At 33.1% G+C, this 16,931-nt stretch overlaps 1 protein-coding gene across 13 annotated transcripts in view; it reads left to right on the top strand.

Moving 5' to 3' along the window:
- The window catches only part of Rab3-GEF (Rab3 GDP-GTP exchange factor), a 176,712-nt gene that overhangs the window by 10,921 nt on the left and 148,860 nt on the right, over window positions 1-16,931 (top strand). For 10 of the 13 annotated variants that reach the window (XR_015043574.1, XR_015043573.1, XM_085825652.1 and 7 more), the window contains exon 2: window positions 12,069-12,167. The gene's annotated coding sequence lies outside the window, so the exon portion shown is untranslated. Of the gene's footprint in view, window positions 1-11,462; window positions 11,600-12,068; window positions 12,168-16,931 lie in introns of those variants that run through there. The other 3 variants (XM_085825651.1, XM_085825650.1, XM_085825649.1) reach the window with 3 other exon arrangements.

Here is a 16,931-nt window from a genome sequence, read left to right as displayed (position 1 = left end):
AGAGATGAAATGATTGAGGATATTGAAATAAAACTTGTTAAAAAGCTGAAAACAAACAAATTTTCGGTCCAAATGGATGAATCAATTTTGGGAGACAAGGAAGCCGTACTTATAACTTACGTAAGATATATTGATAAAGGTGATTCTCCTGAAGAAATGTTATTCTGTAAATCATTAGAAAACACCATTACCTCCAAAGATATTTATAATAAGTTAAATGTGATTCTCCTGAAGATATGTTGTTTTGTAAATCACTAGGAAACACCATTACCTCCAAAGATATTTATAATAAGCTAAAAAATTATTTAGATGTCAAAAATATACCCATGAAAATATAACATCTTGTGCTGCAGATAGTGCTCTTAATGTGATGGCGAAAAAAAGGGGTTGTTTAAAATTGAAGAAAGAGAAGAATTCAGAAATGCTTCTTGTGCATTATGTTATTCATAGGCAAAACCTGATAGCTAAAACCATTTCGCCTGTTCTAAAAATGAAGTACTGAATTCAGTTATAAAGTGTATCAATGATATTAAAGCTAGTGTCAAATGTTGACGTATCTTCAAGTTATTTTGTGAAGAACAAAATGAAGACCATATGAGACTTATGAAGTAAGATGTCTGTCGAAAGGGAACTGCTTGAAAAGATTTATTGAACAGTTTGATACTTTTAGTTAATTTGTAAGCGACAAACGTGAAGTGAAAAATCTGTTAACGGTTGATGTTAATGCATTTGTGAGTTATTTAGCCGATATCTTTAACTAAATGTGTTAAATAAGCAACTTCAAGAAGCAAGTAAAATTCTTGTTGATGAAAAAGCGGAGATATTTGATTTCATTATCTTTATTGAATTATGTCAGTCATATATTTACAACAAAAATTTTGAAAAGCTTCCATTGACTCGAAAAGTATAAAGTGACTGATATCGCTATACATCTTATTGGTCGATAATCTGAAAATTTTATCGCCTGATTTAAAAGAAAAATTTTTTGATTTAAAACAAATTCATTTCCCAACTTGGATGATGCAGCCAATGTTGGTGCATTTGGCTGATATTTCAAATATGCAGCATCAAAAACTCGCAGAAATGCAAAATGATGATCCAATAGAAACTTTAATAATATAAAGGGAGTGATGGTATGGCTCTGTGAGGAAACCGAAATCAAATATCCAAATGCAACAGAACTATTGTTACCGTTTCCGTCTTCATATTTAGCTGAATGCTGATTTAGTGCCAGAAATTATTTACTGATTTAAAAAAAAATCGACTGGATTTAACAAAACGAGGAGACTTGAGACTGAAGTTAACTAAATTGGAATTTGACATAAAATCTCTTTCCAACAAGCATCAAGCGTGTAACGTGTTTCGTGATCAATTGAATGCAGCACAAAATGGTGATATAAAGCATAAGCATAGGCATCCTTTGTGATGGGCTCAGCTACACAGATCTTATGCCATTCGATCTAAAAACCCATTGGCATTTCGCTGTTGAAAAAATCTAAAGGCAAACGATGACGTGAAATACGATCAAGACCGAGGTCTGGCCATCTGAGACGTGGAAAAGGGGCTAAACAAAAACGGAGTCGTGAATCCAAGAGTTCAAAAAAAGTCCTGCGTAAATGCAGTAGATCAAGTCAAGAAAATCCATCAAGCTGGTGAGCTCTCGGTCGAGCTCTTCGTTCAGGGTACTAACTGATCATCGGACTTCAGGGTACTAACTGATCATCGGACTTCAGAGTACTAACTGATGCAAATTCCATTAGTCTTAAAGCAGCCTGGAATGCTGCTGCTAACTTCGCCGAGGTGTTGTTGGCTGCTCTGATTTTTTCAATGCTACCTATGATGGCACATAGAAACTTCTAAATTTTCTGATCCTGCAGCCATGAAACTGCTTCTGATATTTCATTTAGATACTCCTTTGACTTTCTCACTGTAGGAGATTCCCGCAGCTCTCTTTTCTGGCACGATATTCTTCCTGGTTAGTTGCGGGAAATCTGCTGACGTCGGGACTGGCCCCTTGGGTCTGGTTACGGTCTTTTTCCTCTTGAATCGTTTTCTATAAGCCTCACATACTCGATATGAGCTCACATGAGCCTGACTGCAAAAAATGAAAGTGGGCTTTTCCTCATCCTTTAGGGTGCATAACTCACTCCTGTGGGCCTGCCCACATTTGCAGCATCTTTCGGGGTTGAAACATAGGTGCTGAAAGTGACTATACTGTTGGCACCGTACCATTTCAAAAGTCCTCGGCGCAAATTTTTCTATCCTTACATTCAGTCCAAACATGTTATTCACATGATGAATTGCAAATCACTCTGCTGTCTTTTCCAGTTCAACGTAGTAGATTGGCAACTTCTCAAATTAATTTTTCCGGCTTCTCCGGAATTGCTTTACTTTGGTGACTGGGAAATTTCTTCTTTGAAGGTCCTGCATGATTACCTCTTCCTTGACTGAGTTGGGTAAATTCTTTATCACCACTCTCAGCATTTTCTCACTTTGCAGCTGGAATGAATGGTACGGTATACTTCGTTCTCGTAATATTTTTGTCATCTTTCTATACTCCTCTTCAGTCTTAACATTTACATAGATAGACTTTACTTTCGTTTCTGCTTCAAACTGCAGTTCTGAACAAATAATTCGTGCACTTCCATCCAATCAGTTGTCTTCTGCTGTAATACGATGCGTGGGGCGTTTCTTCAGTATCTTTGGTCCTCCTTCCTCTGGTTTTCCTTCAACACTGAGAATTTCAAATCTGTTTTCCCTCGCTATCTCCATCGGCTCTGCCGTCTGGTTCAATTTGGCTGTTTTCCTTGGGGTAACACATCTACTTCCTTCAGTAGTAGTCTCAGAATTTTCCTTCTCAATAGCCATACCTTTTGATTCTACAATAACGTCCCCTACATTGACTTTAATCGCATCAAACATTTCTTCGATTCCGTGAGATTTTAGTATTTCCAATAATCTTTGCTTTTTGTGTTCCGTTGTTGCTTTGCTTTCCTCATGCTGGGGAGTTTCAGCTATTTTCTGTGAAGTTCCTGGTTCTGAGTCCATTGCCGTTTTTACCTTTTTCGATTTGCTTTTCTTTTTCCTTGGAGACATCAGAAAGTCCTCCTTTCTTATCGGAAATGTCTTGTTCGAACGGTAAGAGCTTATAGAATCCCTTTCCCTAATTCGCCGTCATCTGAATCGCGTGGTGTCCTAAATAAGGACATTTTTACCCTAGGGTAACTGAAATTAGCAGTAAAATCACTGTCCGCCTACGTGACTGGGACAGTACAAAACACGATAAGAATGAGCTGCTGCACAACCTACAAGTTTCACGTCTCAGCTGCGAATCCGATGATGACGATAAAGCAGCCCGTGTGTTCATTATTCAGTGCCTTGTGGTAGTACAATTAGTATCCAACCAGCGCTGCTGTTCGTATCTCAGCACAGTATTGCATTGATGCTAACGGTGGTCATTGCTAACATTTCTCGTAAAGGGTAGTTCACCCATTCATTTCCCATCCAGTTTCATTTTGACCACTCTGTAGTAGTTATGTTACTAGCCCGCTATCTGGGATTTAAATATATGGAGTATTAACGGAATACGTTGGCATTATGTTGGGAGAAAATTTTTAAGTACTTCGTTTAATTTTTAAAAAAAAAGAAAGAAAAACAGAAAAGAAAATCTTTATAAACAGAGAAATTTGTAAATGATTGCCTTTATTAATGACGCCAGTAGTGCATATATGCATGGAAGCGAAAAAGAGTGAAAGAAATTATTTAATCCTATGGTCAGGTTCTGTCGCCCAGAAAGAACATTTTTCCCAGAATTTTATTCAGAAATGCTCTTGCTCTCAAAGAGGTCTTTGAGCGTGATCAGTTTGAGCGTCTTGCTAGGATCTAACGCAATGGCGCAACTAGAGATTTGCCGTTCGGAAAGGCTCTTGGAATTTGCCCTTGGGACGAATACTGAATTTACCGCGCCTCTTGATATACAAAAAAATAACTTTAAAAAATATCAAAATGACATATTGAGAAATAAATTAAAACCCTAATCTTATGCAGAAAAACTTTAATTCCAACGTTTTAAAATCATACTGTTACGAATATTGTGCATAGATAGATGATTTTGGTGCAATTGTATGTGAAATTATAGTATTTTTCTGCATAATGTACCATGAAAATTCTAAAGAGAAAAGCTATGCCGAAAAGTAAGAATACTCTTGAGTACGTACGAGTTCGTAATAGACTGAATGCACAAATCCGATAAAAGGTTAATAAAATTTATTCTTATAACAAGAAATATAACGAAACACTGGATTTTTCCTCAGAGATATTCGTACAATATAATGTCACGCAATATAATCAGGAGTTATCCTTTCAACTACTAAAACGTTAAATAAAACCCAATTCACAACGCAGAGAAAGCTAATTTGATCAATAGTAACAGCAACTAACTAAACAACAACAACTAAGATTAGATGTTCCCTGGTTGGCTTTTTATATCTTTAAATCGGTCGTGGGAAATTCTAGTAACTTCTGCTTTTAGAGATTTCTAGAAAGCAAAAGAGTAGAACTACGGTTAAAGCTAACATAGTAGTCAATTATAATTATTCAATTTAAATATCGATTACGAGATATCTATTTATTTAATGTTAAATGCACGTGTATTTTTAATTTTCCGGCGTAGCTTTCTCTTAAAATATGTTCCGTGCTTCACAGAAAATAAAACAATTTAATAATAATTCGACTAGAAATACTCGTATCTAACTAAATACAAAATTCGTAACAATACAAAGGAAAGTACATTTAACATTGAGTAAATGGGTATCTCGGTAATTTGGCGAGATATAGCCAGGCAGGAAACGATTTTGGAGACTAATTTTTGTCGCCAAATTTAGGCGGTAAATCCCTAAAATTCGCCAACCTTAGTGACCATTTGACGACATTTTGGTCTAGTTCCTGTATCAGGGGACTGGACCAAAATGTCACAGGTATTGCAACTGAATAAATTTAATTTGTCACTATATTAACTGTAACCGTAATTTAACCCTCACATTGCTTTCCATTAATTTCGAAAAGCAGAAAGTACGAGAAATATCACTGCAGCCGGGTGAAAATTATATAAGGAACTCACGCTAAACTAACAACTCGCAAGAGCAACTGAGAGCAGTCTCCAACTCAATTGTTGTGAGTTGTTAGTTCATCGCGAGTTTGGAGTATAACTGTACTCCATTTTACTGCTTTGTGTTTAACGTTCTTAGTAGCTTGAAGTATAACTATTGATTGTACGCTGTAATATTGTGAACACCTGTATGAGTATTTCTGCGGAGAATTCCAGAACTTCAAAATGTTTCTTTTGATAAAATCAATTTTATTAACCTATCATCGCACTTGTATGCATTCAATCTGTTACAAACTCGTGCTTACTTAACAACATTTTTAATATGCTTGTGTTTTTGCTCACAAAACTGTTGATGACAGTTTAGAGGTCTGTTTGATTTCTCCATTTACTGTTATGTAGACATCACAGAAAAATTTCTATATGCAAAATAAGCATTTCCTATTCTTAAATATTTGTTAAATAAATTTTATTTTGAAACTCTTTTCACAAGGAGCAGTAGTTACAGCAATTTTAGGAAACGTTCGAGATAGTATTATAATATTTGGAACTTTTTTCTAGACTGTATTCCAGAGTAAACTTCAAAAATTCAAAAGGAGCATCTTTTCTCATCCTTGTTTCATTTTCCTTAGCAATAACGAAAATAAAATTCTGAAATACTTCTTTTTTTAACGAGGAACTTCTCCTTATGAATGTCACCGTGATAATAGTTTAGTTGATATTTATAATTTAAAATCTAAAGTTTTGATTAACAAGTCGAAATTCTTCTAATACTTTACCTACAGCAAAAACCGTTTTTTTTATCATAATTTAGTTCCATTTAGGAATTCAGAATCTCATTTTTCTTTCCCTGTGTCGAAGATTTACATAACTAACTCCTATAAAATAACGTTTCATGTGAAAAATGCCAGGTCCATCAGCGGCCGAGAGGTAAAAACCTCTTAACACTGGTATTTCGGTCCGGGTTTTGAGTCCGGCAGAACGGGCTGGTTGCAAGGGTGTTTTCGTGTTTTCCCGATGTATAACGTGGATAGGAGCCAGTTTTCCTTCAAAAGACCTGCACGGGGCATTTTTCCCTTTCCGTGCCGGCGAAGTACGTAATAAGTAAAAAAATCCGAAAATGCCGCACCAAAAAAGTGCCATTGACATAAACCGCACCTCTATCATCCCCCCTCTAGTTAGGGCACTCTTCTGAAGTGTCGCAGGTTTCAATCCCATCCGAAGCAGAGCGCTCAGAAAGTGCACTAATTTCCACTGCTGTCACCCGATTGGCAAAATGGCTATTAGCAATTTAACTGCGTAAGCCAATAAATAAATGGTTCTTATTAACAAACACAGATGGCGCTATGAGACCGGCATGGTTCTGAAATTAAAAATGAATGGAGCTGTAATGTCAATGAGATACATTCCGGTGACGTCGGAGGTCACGTGATGTAAGAACTGCTAATGTAAGCAAACAAGCTTGTGCTCTGGTAGATGGGTTGAAAATTCGGAAATTTTGTTTATTTTTAATTAGTTATGAAATTTGCATTTCATCTTTAATTATTATTTCTTCCATTAATTAACTGTTCATTCATTTGGTTAGTATAATTTTGGTAACTATTATATTTTACTGTTATCTGCATGATAATCTTTTGTTCGCTGCTTTACCATGTTTTGATTGCTAATATTTATTTATGAATTCTTTCCTTGATCTGATAATTAATTCATTAATAAAAAAATGTAAAAAGGAATATATAAAATCATCTTTACATAAATTGCTCTTCTACAATGAAAAGAAAGTTACTATAAATATTTTTTAAGTCATTATATTATCAGCTTGACAAGCAGAACACTAAATATAAATAGTTGGTTTCTGAAAATCGTAATAGTCAAATTTCCGGAGCACTGTAAATGCAGTTCGCCCTTAAATCATGTAAGGATAACGATGCCAATGTTCTGCGCAGTTCAAAATTAATATATAATTTTATAGATCTTCAAATTTAATTTTTAGCAACTGACTATTATCTTAATGATAGTAAAAACTTCAAATTAACACAGTTTGTATACTATAATATAAGTGTCAAAAAGAAAAATATAGAGATTTGTGCAACTAAGTTCAATGCAGTACTAGCTGTGAAACTAATAATTTTTCATAATACATTTTTCTTCATTTTATATTAATAAATAATAAAAAAGTACTATCTGTATACATTTTAAATATTCAAAAAATAAATTTGAAGTTATTTTTAATCTTTTAAGTTACATAATTTATGTGCAGAATTTTTTATTTTAAAGTCATGTAGCTCAAAAAGATTTTCAAGTGTATTTATTGAAAAGATCTACCATAGGAAACAGACTAGTGTAATTCTAATGCATATACACAAGGCACATGTTATCTCAAACTATGGACTGACACAACCACTGATTTTCAAGGACTAAATATGCATGCTAATTTAATATTTAAACAAAAAAAACTCAGCAATATCCCATGAAAATTTAGAATTAAGCATAAAAAGCTTATAAAAGCATCCTTTGATATTAAAATGTTTCAGTATTACCGAAGCTTTTAATGTTACAGCTATTGGTATCCATAATATCTACAATGGAAGGTATTAAAAAATTAACATTCCGATATTTATGTCTATTCATTAAAAATCGATTACAATAGCTAAAATATTAAAAAATAAACTGCTGAAATTAATAAAATTTTAGCTGCATAAAATACTCTATGACACTAAATAATATTAATAAGAGAAAATTGGCTTTGTATTTATGTTCTTGCAGATAAATAGATCTTTCACGAATTCGGCTATTTCAGTAATTTAGAACAACTATTCATGAACTATGAATATACTATTATTACACTTACATTTAAAAGTTTCGAACACGTTATTTAAGGTCTCGGGAATAGTTTTCAGTTAACTTAATATTCTTAATAAATTTATTCTTAATTTCTTCAATGTACTTAATATTCTTAATGAAAGCATCATGCATAAGAGAAATTTGTAAATCTTACCACATTTTCTGCCGAAATTTGCTCAGATGTTTCATAATGAATTGATTTCTTCATTTCGGCCTTAACACAGCTTGTTATAAGTACTGTGCTATCCGCCATTACTTTGAAACAAATATTGTTCATATGTTTTTCTTTCAATAACAAAAGACCCTTCTTTTTGACATCAAGGAAAGATAAATCATTTCCAACCGTATTTTTTAATTTCTCGTAATAGGTATAAATTTAAATATTCGTAAAATCAATTAATTAAAGCAGAATATCTGCTATCGTCTTCAATGTAAACATAGCACATGCGGATGTTGTTGTTATTAAACCACGTGACCACATCGTTCCTCTTCTTCTCTTGCAGACGAATAGTGGAATTTATAGGTGAAAGTTTTAGTAAAAAGGAAGTAGTTGTTATTATTTTTATGGACGCAGAGAAAGCCTTCGATAAAGTTTGGTATCACAGTCGTATCATCAAACTGATGAACTATAATTTCCTACCTGCCATCATCCATCTAATCGCTGATTTTTAAGGAACAGAACTTTTTCAGTTAAGATTCAAGATAACTATTTCCCACAAGAAAAATTCACGCGGGTTTACCACAGGGATCGGTAATTTCCCCGCTTCTCTATAATTTATATATTAATGATCTTCCTAATATTGAAAATATTCTCACTACATGCTATGCCGATGACACGGCACTTTTATGTCACTCGCTTAATCCATATCATGCAAGAAATAAACTACAGATTGCCATTGATTACATTTCACCCTGATTTAAAGGATGGAAAATAAAAATTAACTTCGAAAAATCAAAAGTGATTTACTTTAAAAAAGGAAATATCCCTCAAGACTTGGAAGAAATTACGATGAACGAACAAATCGTGTCACGTGACCACCAAGTAAAATATTTAGGTGTTTATCTCGACCAGAAGTTAACTTTCAAATTTCATGTTAATTATATCAAAGCACAACGTGCCTTAATGAGCATTTACCCTTTCATGTGCAAATATTTGAAGTTAAATATCAACACTAAAAGAACATTCTATCTACATACAATCCGACTCATAATTTTATATGCTGCCCCGGCGTGGGCAGTTACTGCGCGTTCAAACAGAGCAAAGCAGAGTTTTCAGAGTAAAACTCTCAGATTCCTATCGAACTCTCCGTGGTTCGTTAGGAACACTTTCATCCATAATTCTCTAAAGATTTTACCATTAGATGCCGAATTACTAAAGATTACATTAAAATTCTGCGAGAAATGTGATTCTTCCACTCACGAAGTTATTAAAAACATAGGGGAGTACGACTATCTAATCGAACAGCCACCTAAACGGCCCAGAACTATGCATTATAATGTTCGATGGTAGGTTCTTGTATATATTTTATTATTTTCAACTATTTAATCTAGATTTTGTTTCTTCTTTATCATCATTTTCATCTTACTATAGACTTTGAATGATATCAAGGCTGCTGACTTTATCATCATTAAATTCGCATATCACGTGACAGTCTACTTCCCTATGAGTATTAATAAAGCTATACAGTCAAAAGTTGTTAATCCGGACTCGTCGGGACTTCGGCGATTCCGGATTATCGACTTTTCCGGATTATAGATCATCAGTTTAAATCTCGTAAGATGGCATGCAGAAATTCTAAAATTAAAAATATGAATCCGTAATTTATGAAATAAAGAACAATTATGATCTAAAGGGTATCAAAATTTGCAAAAAGAAAAAGCTTAATATTTATTTGTTTACTTTATTAAACATTTCTTTCAATGTAATTTGTTTAAGTTTTGCTTCGTTTCATGTGATAATACTTTCTCTTTAATTCTATTAAACAGACATAATTTCTTGTTCAGCTACAAAGTTCCGCTGTTCAAGTCCTGTAATTCCTGTGTCGAGAACACCGACTAATTTTTCAATCGAAATTTTTTCGTTTTCACTAACCTCTGTCACTTTCTTCGCTATCGGAAGCGAATTATAATGACGAGGAACTTGTTTTAAATCATATCAAAGACGGAGCACGTCGAGATGAAATACTAATTTGGTAAGGAATTATAAGCCAAATAAAATAAAAACATCTGCCCTGAAGATAAGGATAGTGCTGACAGATCAACTTCCAATTCATTACGCGCCCGCTGCGGCGTTTCCCCCCCCCCCGCCGAGCAGCGTGAAATTGATAAACAGATTTCGGATTTCAAAACATACTTTCGCTTTAGATCCTTTACATATTAACAAATATATATCGGAAATTCTATTTGATATAATCGAAAGTTTAAGCTTACTTTTAAAAAATTGCTCTTACAGTCTGCAAAAAATAATAAGCCGGATCCATTTCGAAAATTAAGGAACAACGCAATCATCAACATTAACTGAAATAGATAATTAGATAATTTTAGCTTATACGTCCATTATACATAAAACGCGCACGCGAAAACATATTCTGCACTTGCGCACACTCATATGCGCAGTCGTAAAAGGTCTTACGCGCACGCGTAAACGCCTATGCGCATGTGTCAACGCGGCGCATGCGCAGAAAGTTTTTAGTTTTGAGGTCCGGATTATAGATAATTCTGAATTGTGGGTGTCCGAATTAACGACTTTTAACTGTAATATAGGAGCCTTAAGTATTAAGATATAGGTACTTTCGTCTCAGACGAAAGCACAAAAATTTCTGGGACTTGTATATATTATTTTCCATTTTTACTGTAGGATACTGTGTCAAATCTACGATAATGTGTAAAAGATATGCCATTGCGAAAAGATATGCCGAAGTTATTAGTTGCTATTGTTGCTTATCCAACGAAGACTTCATCTGTGGCCTATATATGGCGTCACCCCTGATCAACTTCTTCACTACTGAAGACTTTGCACTTTTATTACAAGTGCACAGGATTTTTTCATTGTTATGGAATTTAACGAACTTTACAGATCCTTAGGGGATTGATAAACATGTAGTGGTAAAGGCTAAGGCTCTTCTATATAGGAGCCTTAGTAAAGGCCTTCGGGTCGAACACCACTTAACGAATGATGATCTCCGATCTCTTGCGGAATGTATCTCATTGGTTAATAACAAACCAAACAGAACTCATAATTGATAAAATATTTAAAAGTTCTTTTTCGCCTGGAAACAAAACGGAGTATCATCATTTATATAGAGCACTCAAAAAGAAATAAATCACTTCAATTTAAAAGTTCGAATAATTCAGTTTATAAGTATTTTTATTTTATTTATATTTTTTGAAAGCCTTGTTTTAAAGTGCTTTGTTATTAGAAGTTAATTACTTACTTGCATAAAATAAATGAGTAATTGTACAGATCAAAGTTATTTGCAAATTTTCAATGAATAATTTTCATGGGTATTAATTGTGATTGAACTGAAATGAAGATGCGAAATATATGTTACGGTTGTCAAGCTAGAGTAAAGACGAAAAAAATATAAGAAAACGGCTGTAGCAAAATAAAATATATATATATTATCCATGCTTTATTTTAGGACATAAAAGGCAATTACATTGTCATCTCATTCTGAGATAACTTTTTATATAATTTGTATAGGTTCGATTTGTCCACGTTGCATGAAACCTGACTGTTTTAAAGTAACATGCATTGATAAAATAAAACAATTAATTAAGGATTTTAATTTTCGCTTTAGGAAGCACTTATTGATTGCTGCAGTATTTTGAAATATAGTTTACTTAATTATTATTATGGTAAAAATTAGGGAAAGGATTTAGCATTTTAGTTATTTTATGTTGACACTCCCTTACGAGATTTCCTTTGATTCATAAGTTTTCTTACAGAAAGTATTCGCATGTTACGTCTCATAAAAACGAATGCAGTGTGACCTGAAGTTAATGCAGTTTTATCTTACTTCGGGGGGAAAAAAAATTCAATCTTCAGTCTCTTTAATTAATATGACTTTAGCATTTTGACTTTTTTCTATTTATCTAACACTTTCTTTTTTTCCTTTAGCAGGAACATCAAATAAGCTGTTTATTTCAACCAGTGTTCCAGAAATAGCAAAATTAACTTGATTTCAGAAACGCCTGATGTTAAAAAGTATCTTCCAAAGTATGTTTTTTTTTTTTTTTTTTTTTTTTAAGTATTGAATTTTCTTTTTCAAACATAATATATTCATATAAGAAGTATTATTTTAAAAGTAATGCTAAATTACTTATTTCAAAATAGATATAGAACATAATCAAACATGAAACTTTTACTTTGGATTACAAATTTATGAAATATAAATATTTTATATTATAAATAAAGAATATATTGAATATATTAGAAGATAAAAATATGGTGCAGAAGAAACTGAAAATTCCTTCATAAAGAATTTAAAAAGTAGAAATAAACTACAAGTATGAACTATAAGAATTATATGAAATGTGTTCATTGAAAGGGAAACAAAAAATATTAATAAAGTTTACTGTATTTTTCATAATTGATTTTATGTATAGCCATTTTTCCAAATTAAACTGCTTTTGAGGACCAATCGATTATATTTTCAGTAGTTAAAGGAAGAGATAAATATATGATATACTTAAATAAAAATATACAGTGCAATATATTTTATGTATCTATTTATACTCTTTAAAGTTTCACTTGCAAGTTGTCAGTTTGTCATTGTTGAGCAATGTACAAGCAAGTAACTTCCCTAATAAAGATTTCAGTGTTTTGAATAGTTTGTACTAAGATAGCATGATTCCATCACAAAATATATATATATGTGATGTACCAGCTTTTGTCAGGAATAAATAGATTGTTGAAGAATCATAAATGTAGTCGTAGCTTAAACTATCAGATGATAAGTTTAAAAAACAGGATCCATTTATTATTGGTCAGGAGAAATAGCAGTTACAAAATCAGATACCCGGAGTAAATAAAAAGAATTACTAATAACTTTTTGTATGAAGTTTACTGCATCGTGACATTTAAGAAAAAGCCCCCGATATTCCTTTGTGAGTCCTTTTATAGCTTCTGGAAAGGCGGAGCTTCAAAGAAATGACGTCAGCCTATCTAGTTCGCTTTAAATATTTCCAGAACATTTTATAACTGTACGTGTAGAAAAGGCGGGAAAAACAACTTGACTACGGGGCTATGGATTTAATTCCATGTACTTTCAAATAAGAGAACATCGCCATTAAAAATGAAAAGAACATACAGTTAGAATTTTAAGTGTATTCTTGACTATGGAATTTTATTATTACAAATATGTAAAGAAATAAAAGGAGGGATGGGGGGAAATTAAAAACTTTAAAATTAAGGAATTTCAAAATTTATTTAAAGAGTAATATTCTGTTCTATCACAGCTAAGATTAAAAATTTGGTTGGATCCTAGCAGAGCCCACACCTTTGGCAAGAATGATTTTGGCTATGGCGTGTATCGATGTGTACATGGACAAAGTAAAGGGAGTATGCAGTGCCAAGTTTGTACAATTCTTTAACTTAAGTCTGCAATTTTGAGAAATGCATGAAGCAGTGAGCACTTTTCCAATTTGTCACCAAGGGTCTGGGCTCTCCTAGGATTTTACCAAAAATTTTAGTTTTAATCTTGATTTACTATCTAAATTTTCTTCACATTTCCTAAAAAATAACCTAATCATTTATATATGCTCTATTAATGTACCTCCTCTTGATGATGTAAAAGTCTAAAGAAAAAAAGTACAGGTTTTTCAAAGGAAAGACACAAATATATAAATAGTTACCAGTCGAATACAAGTAGATAAAAAAATATTTTAGATCCAATCTTCTGTAGGCTTTTACCACATGCAATTTATCCATTAGGCTCAAATATATTAAATTTTGATTCATCTGGCAAATATTACATTATGCCAATATGATTTCGGTACTTTTCCGTTTTGCTGGCACAAACGATAAAGTCGCCAGTAATGGTACAACTGATGCCAAACAGAATATCTTCGCTGGTAACCTTTTATGCTTTATTTTCAAAACAAGTCACGGCCTTTTCGGTACTTTTCTCGCTTTGCCAGGGCAAACGATAAAGTCACCAATAATGGTACAACTGATGCCAAAGGGAATATCTTCGCTGGTAACCTTTTACTGAGATTGTTTCTCAGTGTATCTGTCACAGCATTTTAAAATTTTTGCAATATCTTTATACTACTTCCCATTCAGCAGCATTTTCACGCATGAAAACAAAAACAAATTGCATTGTGATACATGATAGGAAAAAGTAAGTATATTAGTCTACTGATCCAACAGTTAATACTTAGATACCTTCAAATCAGGTTGGCAGTGTGTAAATGCTTGATGTAAGTGTTTCAGTACCTGCACATGTGCACATAAAAGTAATGGTTCATTGTCTGTCCTTTAGGTAACAATTTGTCCTGCACATACCTCTTGCATCAATAAATGCTCACAACACTTTGTTTTTTGTGATTGTGACTTCATTATTTTCTTCAAGGTAATGAAACATATGACAATTGTCTTTTTGTTTAAAGGGCATATTCATAGTGCTAATCTTCATCACTAATGTTCAATAGGAATGTAGGATTCTGCCTTTTTTTGGCCTTTTCTGAATAAATGGTATCTGTCCTTTTTTTTTTTTTTTTTTTTTCTTTCCTATTCTTTTGCCAGTAATGTGAAGGAAAAATTATGCATTAAAGTTCCATTTTCCTTGTTCCATTTGATTGGATTTATTAGATTATAAGAAAGCACGCTAGGGCTATCTGTCTTAGCAGAGAAAGGTCTTCATAGTGGACTTATGAAGCAAAATAAGCTTACATTCATGTTACTTGTGTGGAAAACTATGAAAATTCTTATGCAGCCAGCCAGTTTGCAGGAATTTGAATCCAAGTTCCTCATGTAAATGTGCGAACAAAAATTCTGTTTAATCTTTGTAAATGGGAATAGGCACTGTTGTGTTATCAGGACCAAATCCAGAAATGTTATGGATGTATGTGTTCATGTATATATGTAAGCACTTTCATATATTTCTGAATCTGGTCTTGATAACAGAACAGTACACAGGAATACATAGTTTTCTTTTTCTAAACTCCTTGTATTTTCCACATTTTAACAGTGTGCACTGTTAAAAGCAGACTTGATCATAGATTATCTTTCATTGAAAACTTGTCTTCTTTTTTGTGCTGTTCAGAATTAATAGGGTGTTTTATAACGCTTAGACATCATAGGCTTGTCACATTATATGTTTTCTGTAGTTTAATGTCAAACTCAGGAGTAATTCTGTTTTCCAATTTTGCATCCATCATGTCATTCATGTAGTTCCAACTGAAACTGTAGATATAACAAACAGTGTGTTGCTAGGAACTTGGCCCTGATTCCTAATAAATTTACACAGAATCATTTTCAACATCATGTTTATTCACAACAGATATCAATTGAATGTACAACACCCAATTTATATTTAAAATATCAACCTTAGAACTTTCCTCACAAAAGAAATAACATCAGAAATCATTGAATGGTTTCCATTAATGATTTTTGTAATATTTCTAATGCAATTACAGTCAAAAGTCGTTAATCCGGACTCGTCGGGACTTCGGCGATTCCGGATTATAGATCATCAGTTTAAATCTCGTAAGATGGCATGCAGAAATTCTAAAATTAAAAATATGAAACCATAATTTATGAAATAAAGAACAATTATGATCAAAATTTACAAAAAAAAAAAAAGCTTAATATGTATTTGTTTACTTTATTAAACATTTCTTTCAATGTAAGTTGTTTAAGTTGCTTCGTTTTATGTGATAATACTTTCTCTTTAATTCTATAAACAGACATAATTTCTTGTTCAGTTACAAGGTTCTGCTGTTCAAGTGCCGTTAATTGCTGTGCTGAGAATACCGACTAACTTGTCAATCGAAATTTTTTCGTTTTCACTAACCTCTCTGTCACATTCTTCATGTCTTTATCCATTTTTTGCAGCAATTCCACTTTTTGTTTGTTGGACATCGAACCACACTTTCGTTTTGTAGATCCTTTGGAAATTCCAGCATCGGAAATTCTATTTGACATAATCGAAAGTTCAAGTTTACTTTTATAAAATTGCTCTTACAGTCTGCAAAAAATAATAAGCGGGATCCAATACGAAGCTTGAGGAACAACGCAATCATTAACATTAACTGAAATAGATAATTAGAGCTTACACCGTCCGTTATACATTAAATGCGCAGGCGAAACGTATTCTGCACTTGCGCACACGCATATGCGCAGTAGTCAAGGTCTTATGCGCACGCGTAAAACGCCTGTGCGCATGTGCCAACGCGGCGCATGCGCAGAAAGTTTATAGCTTTGAGGACCGGATTATGGGTGTCCGAATTAACGACTTTTGACTGTACTATCAATGACAGTTGCAGCCATGCCTTCTCCGGGATTCTAAACCAGGCCCTTCAGTGCTGCAGTAGACTCCCCAACCATCTTATACCATCTGTGGAGCACCCAATAACATAAAAATCAAGCAACTTTATTACCTTATTTGAAGCTGATCCTCACTTCACTAGGTTTCAGGAATAATTGGAACTATAACAGATTTAAAACCTTATTCTTACCTAAATATATAGCTGATTAAGATAAGGAACGGGCAGTTATTCCATTTCTATGTTAAATGGAACTCCAGGATGATATGGACTTAAAAACTGCAGTGGCAATGCAAAAGTAACCGAGAGAAAAGGCCTATCTAGTCCTCTTGCCTCAAAACAGTATTATAAAAATCATTATCTTATCTAGTCCCCTTGCCTCAAAACAGTGTTATAAAAATCATTATCTTCAAAAAAGTCTCACCTAAATTTTTGAGTCTTCAAATTACTATCTGATTTCTATTTTAGCATGTTTCAGATAAATTATTTTATT

This window comes from Stegodyphus dumicola, chromosome 10, assembly GCF_044657685.1.
Source record: "Stegodyphus dumicola isolate Sdum_Otavi_A_Nest chromosome 10, ASM4465768v1".
NCBI classification, from domain to species: domain Eukaryota; kingdom Metazoa; phylum Arthropoda; class Arachnida; order Araneae; family Eresidae; genus Stegodyphus; species Stegodyphus dumicola.
This window is presented reverse-complemented; position numbering and strand designations above follow the sequence as displayed.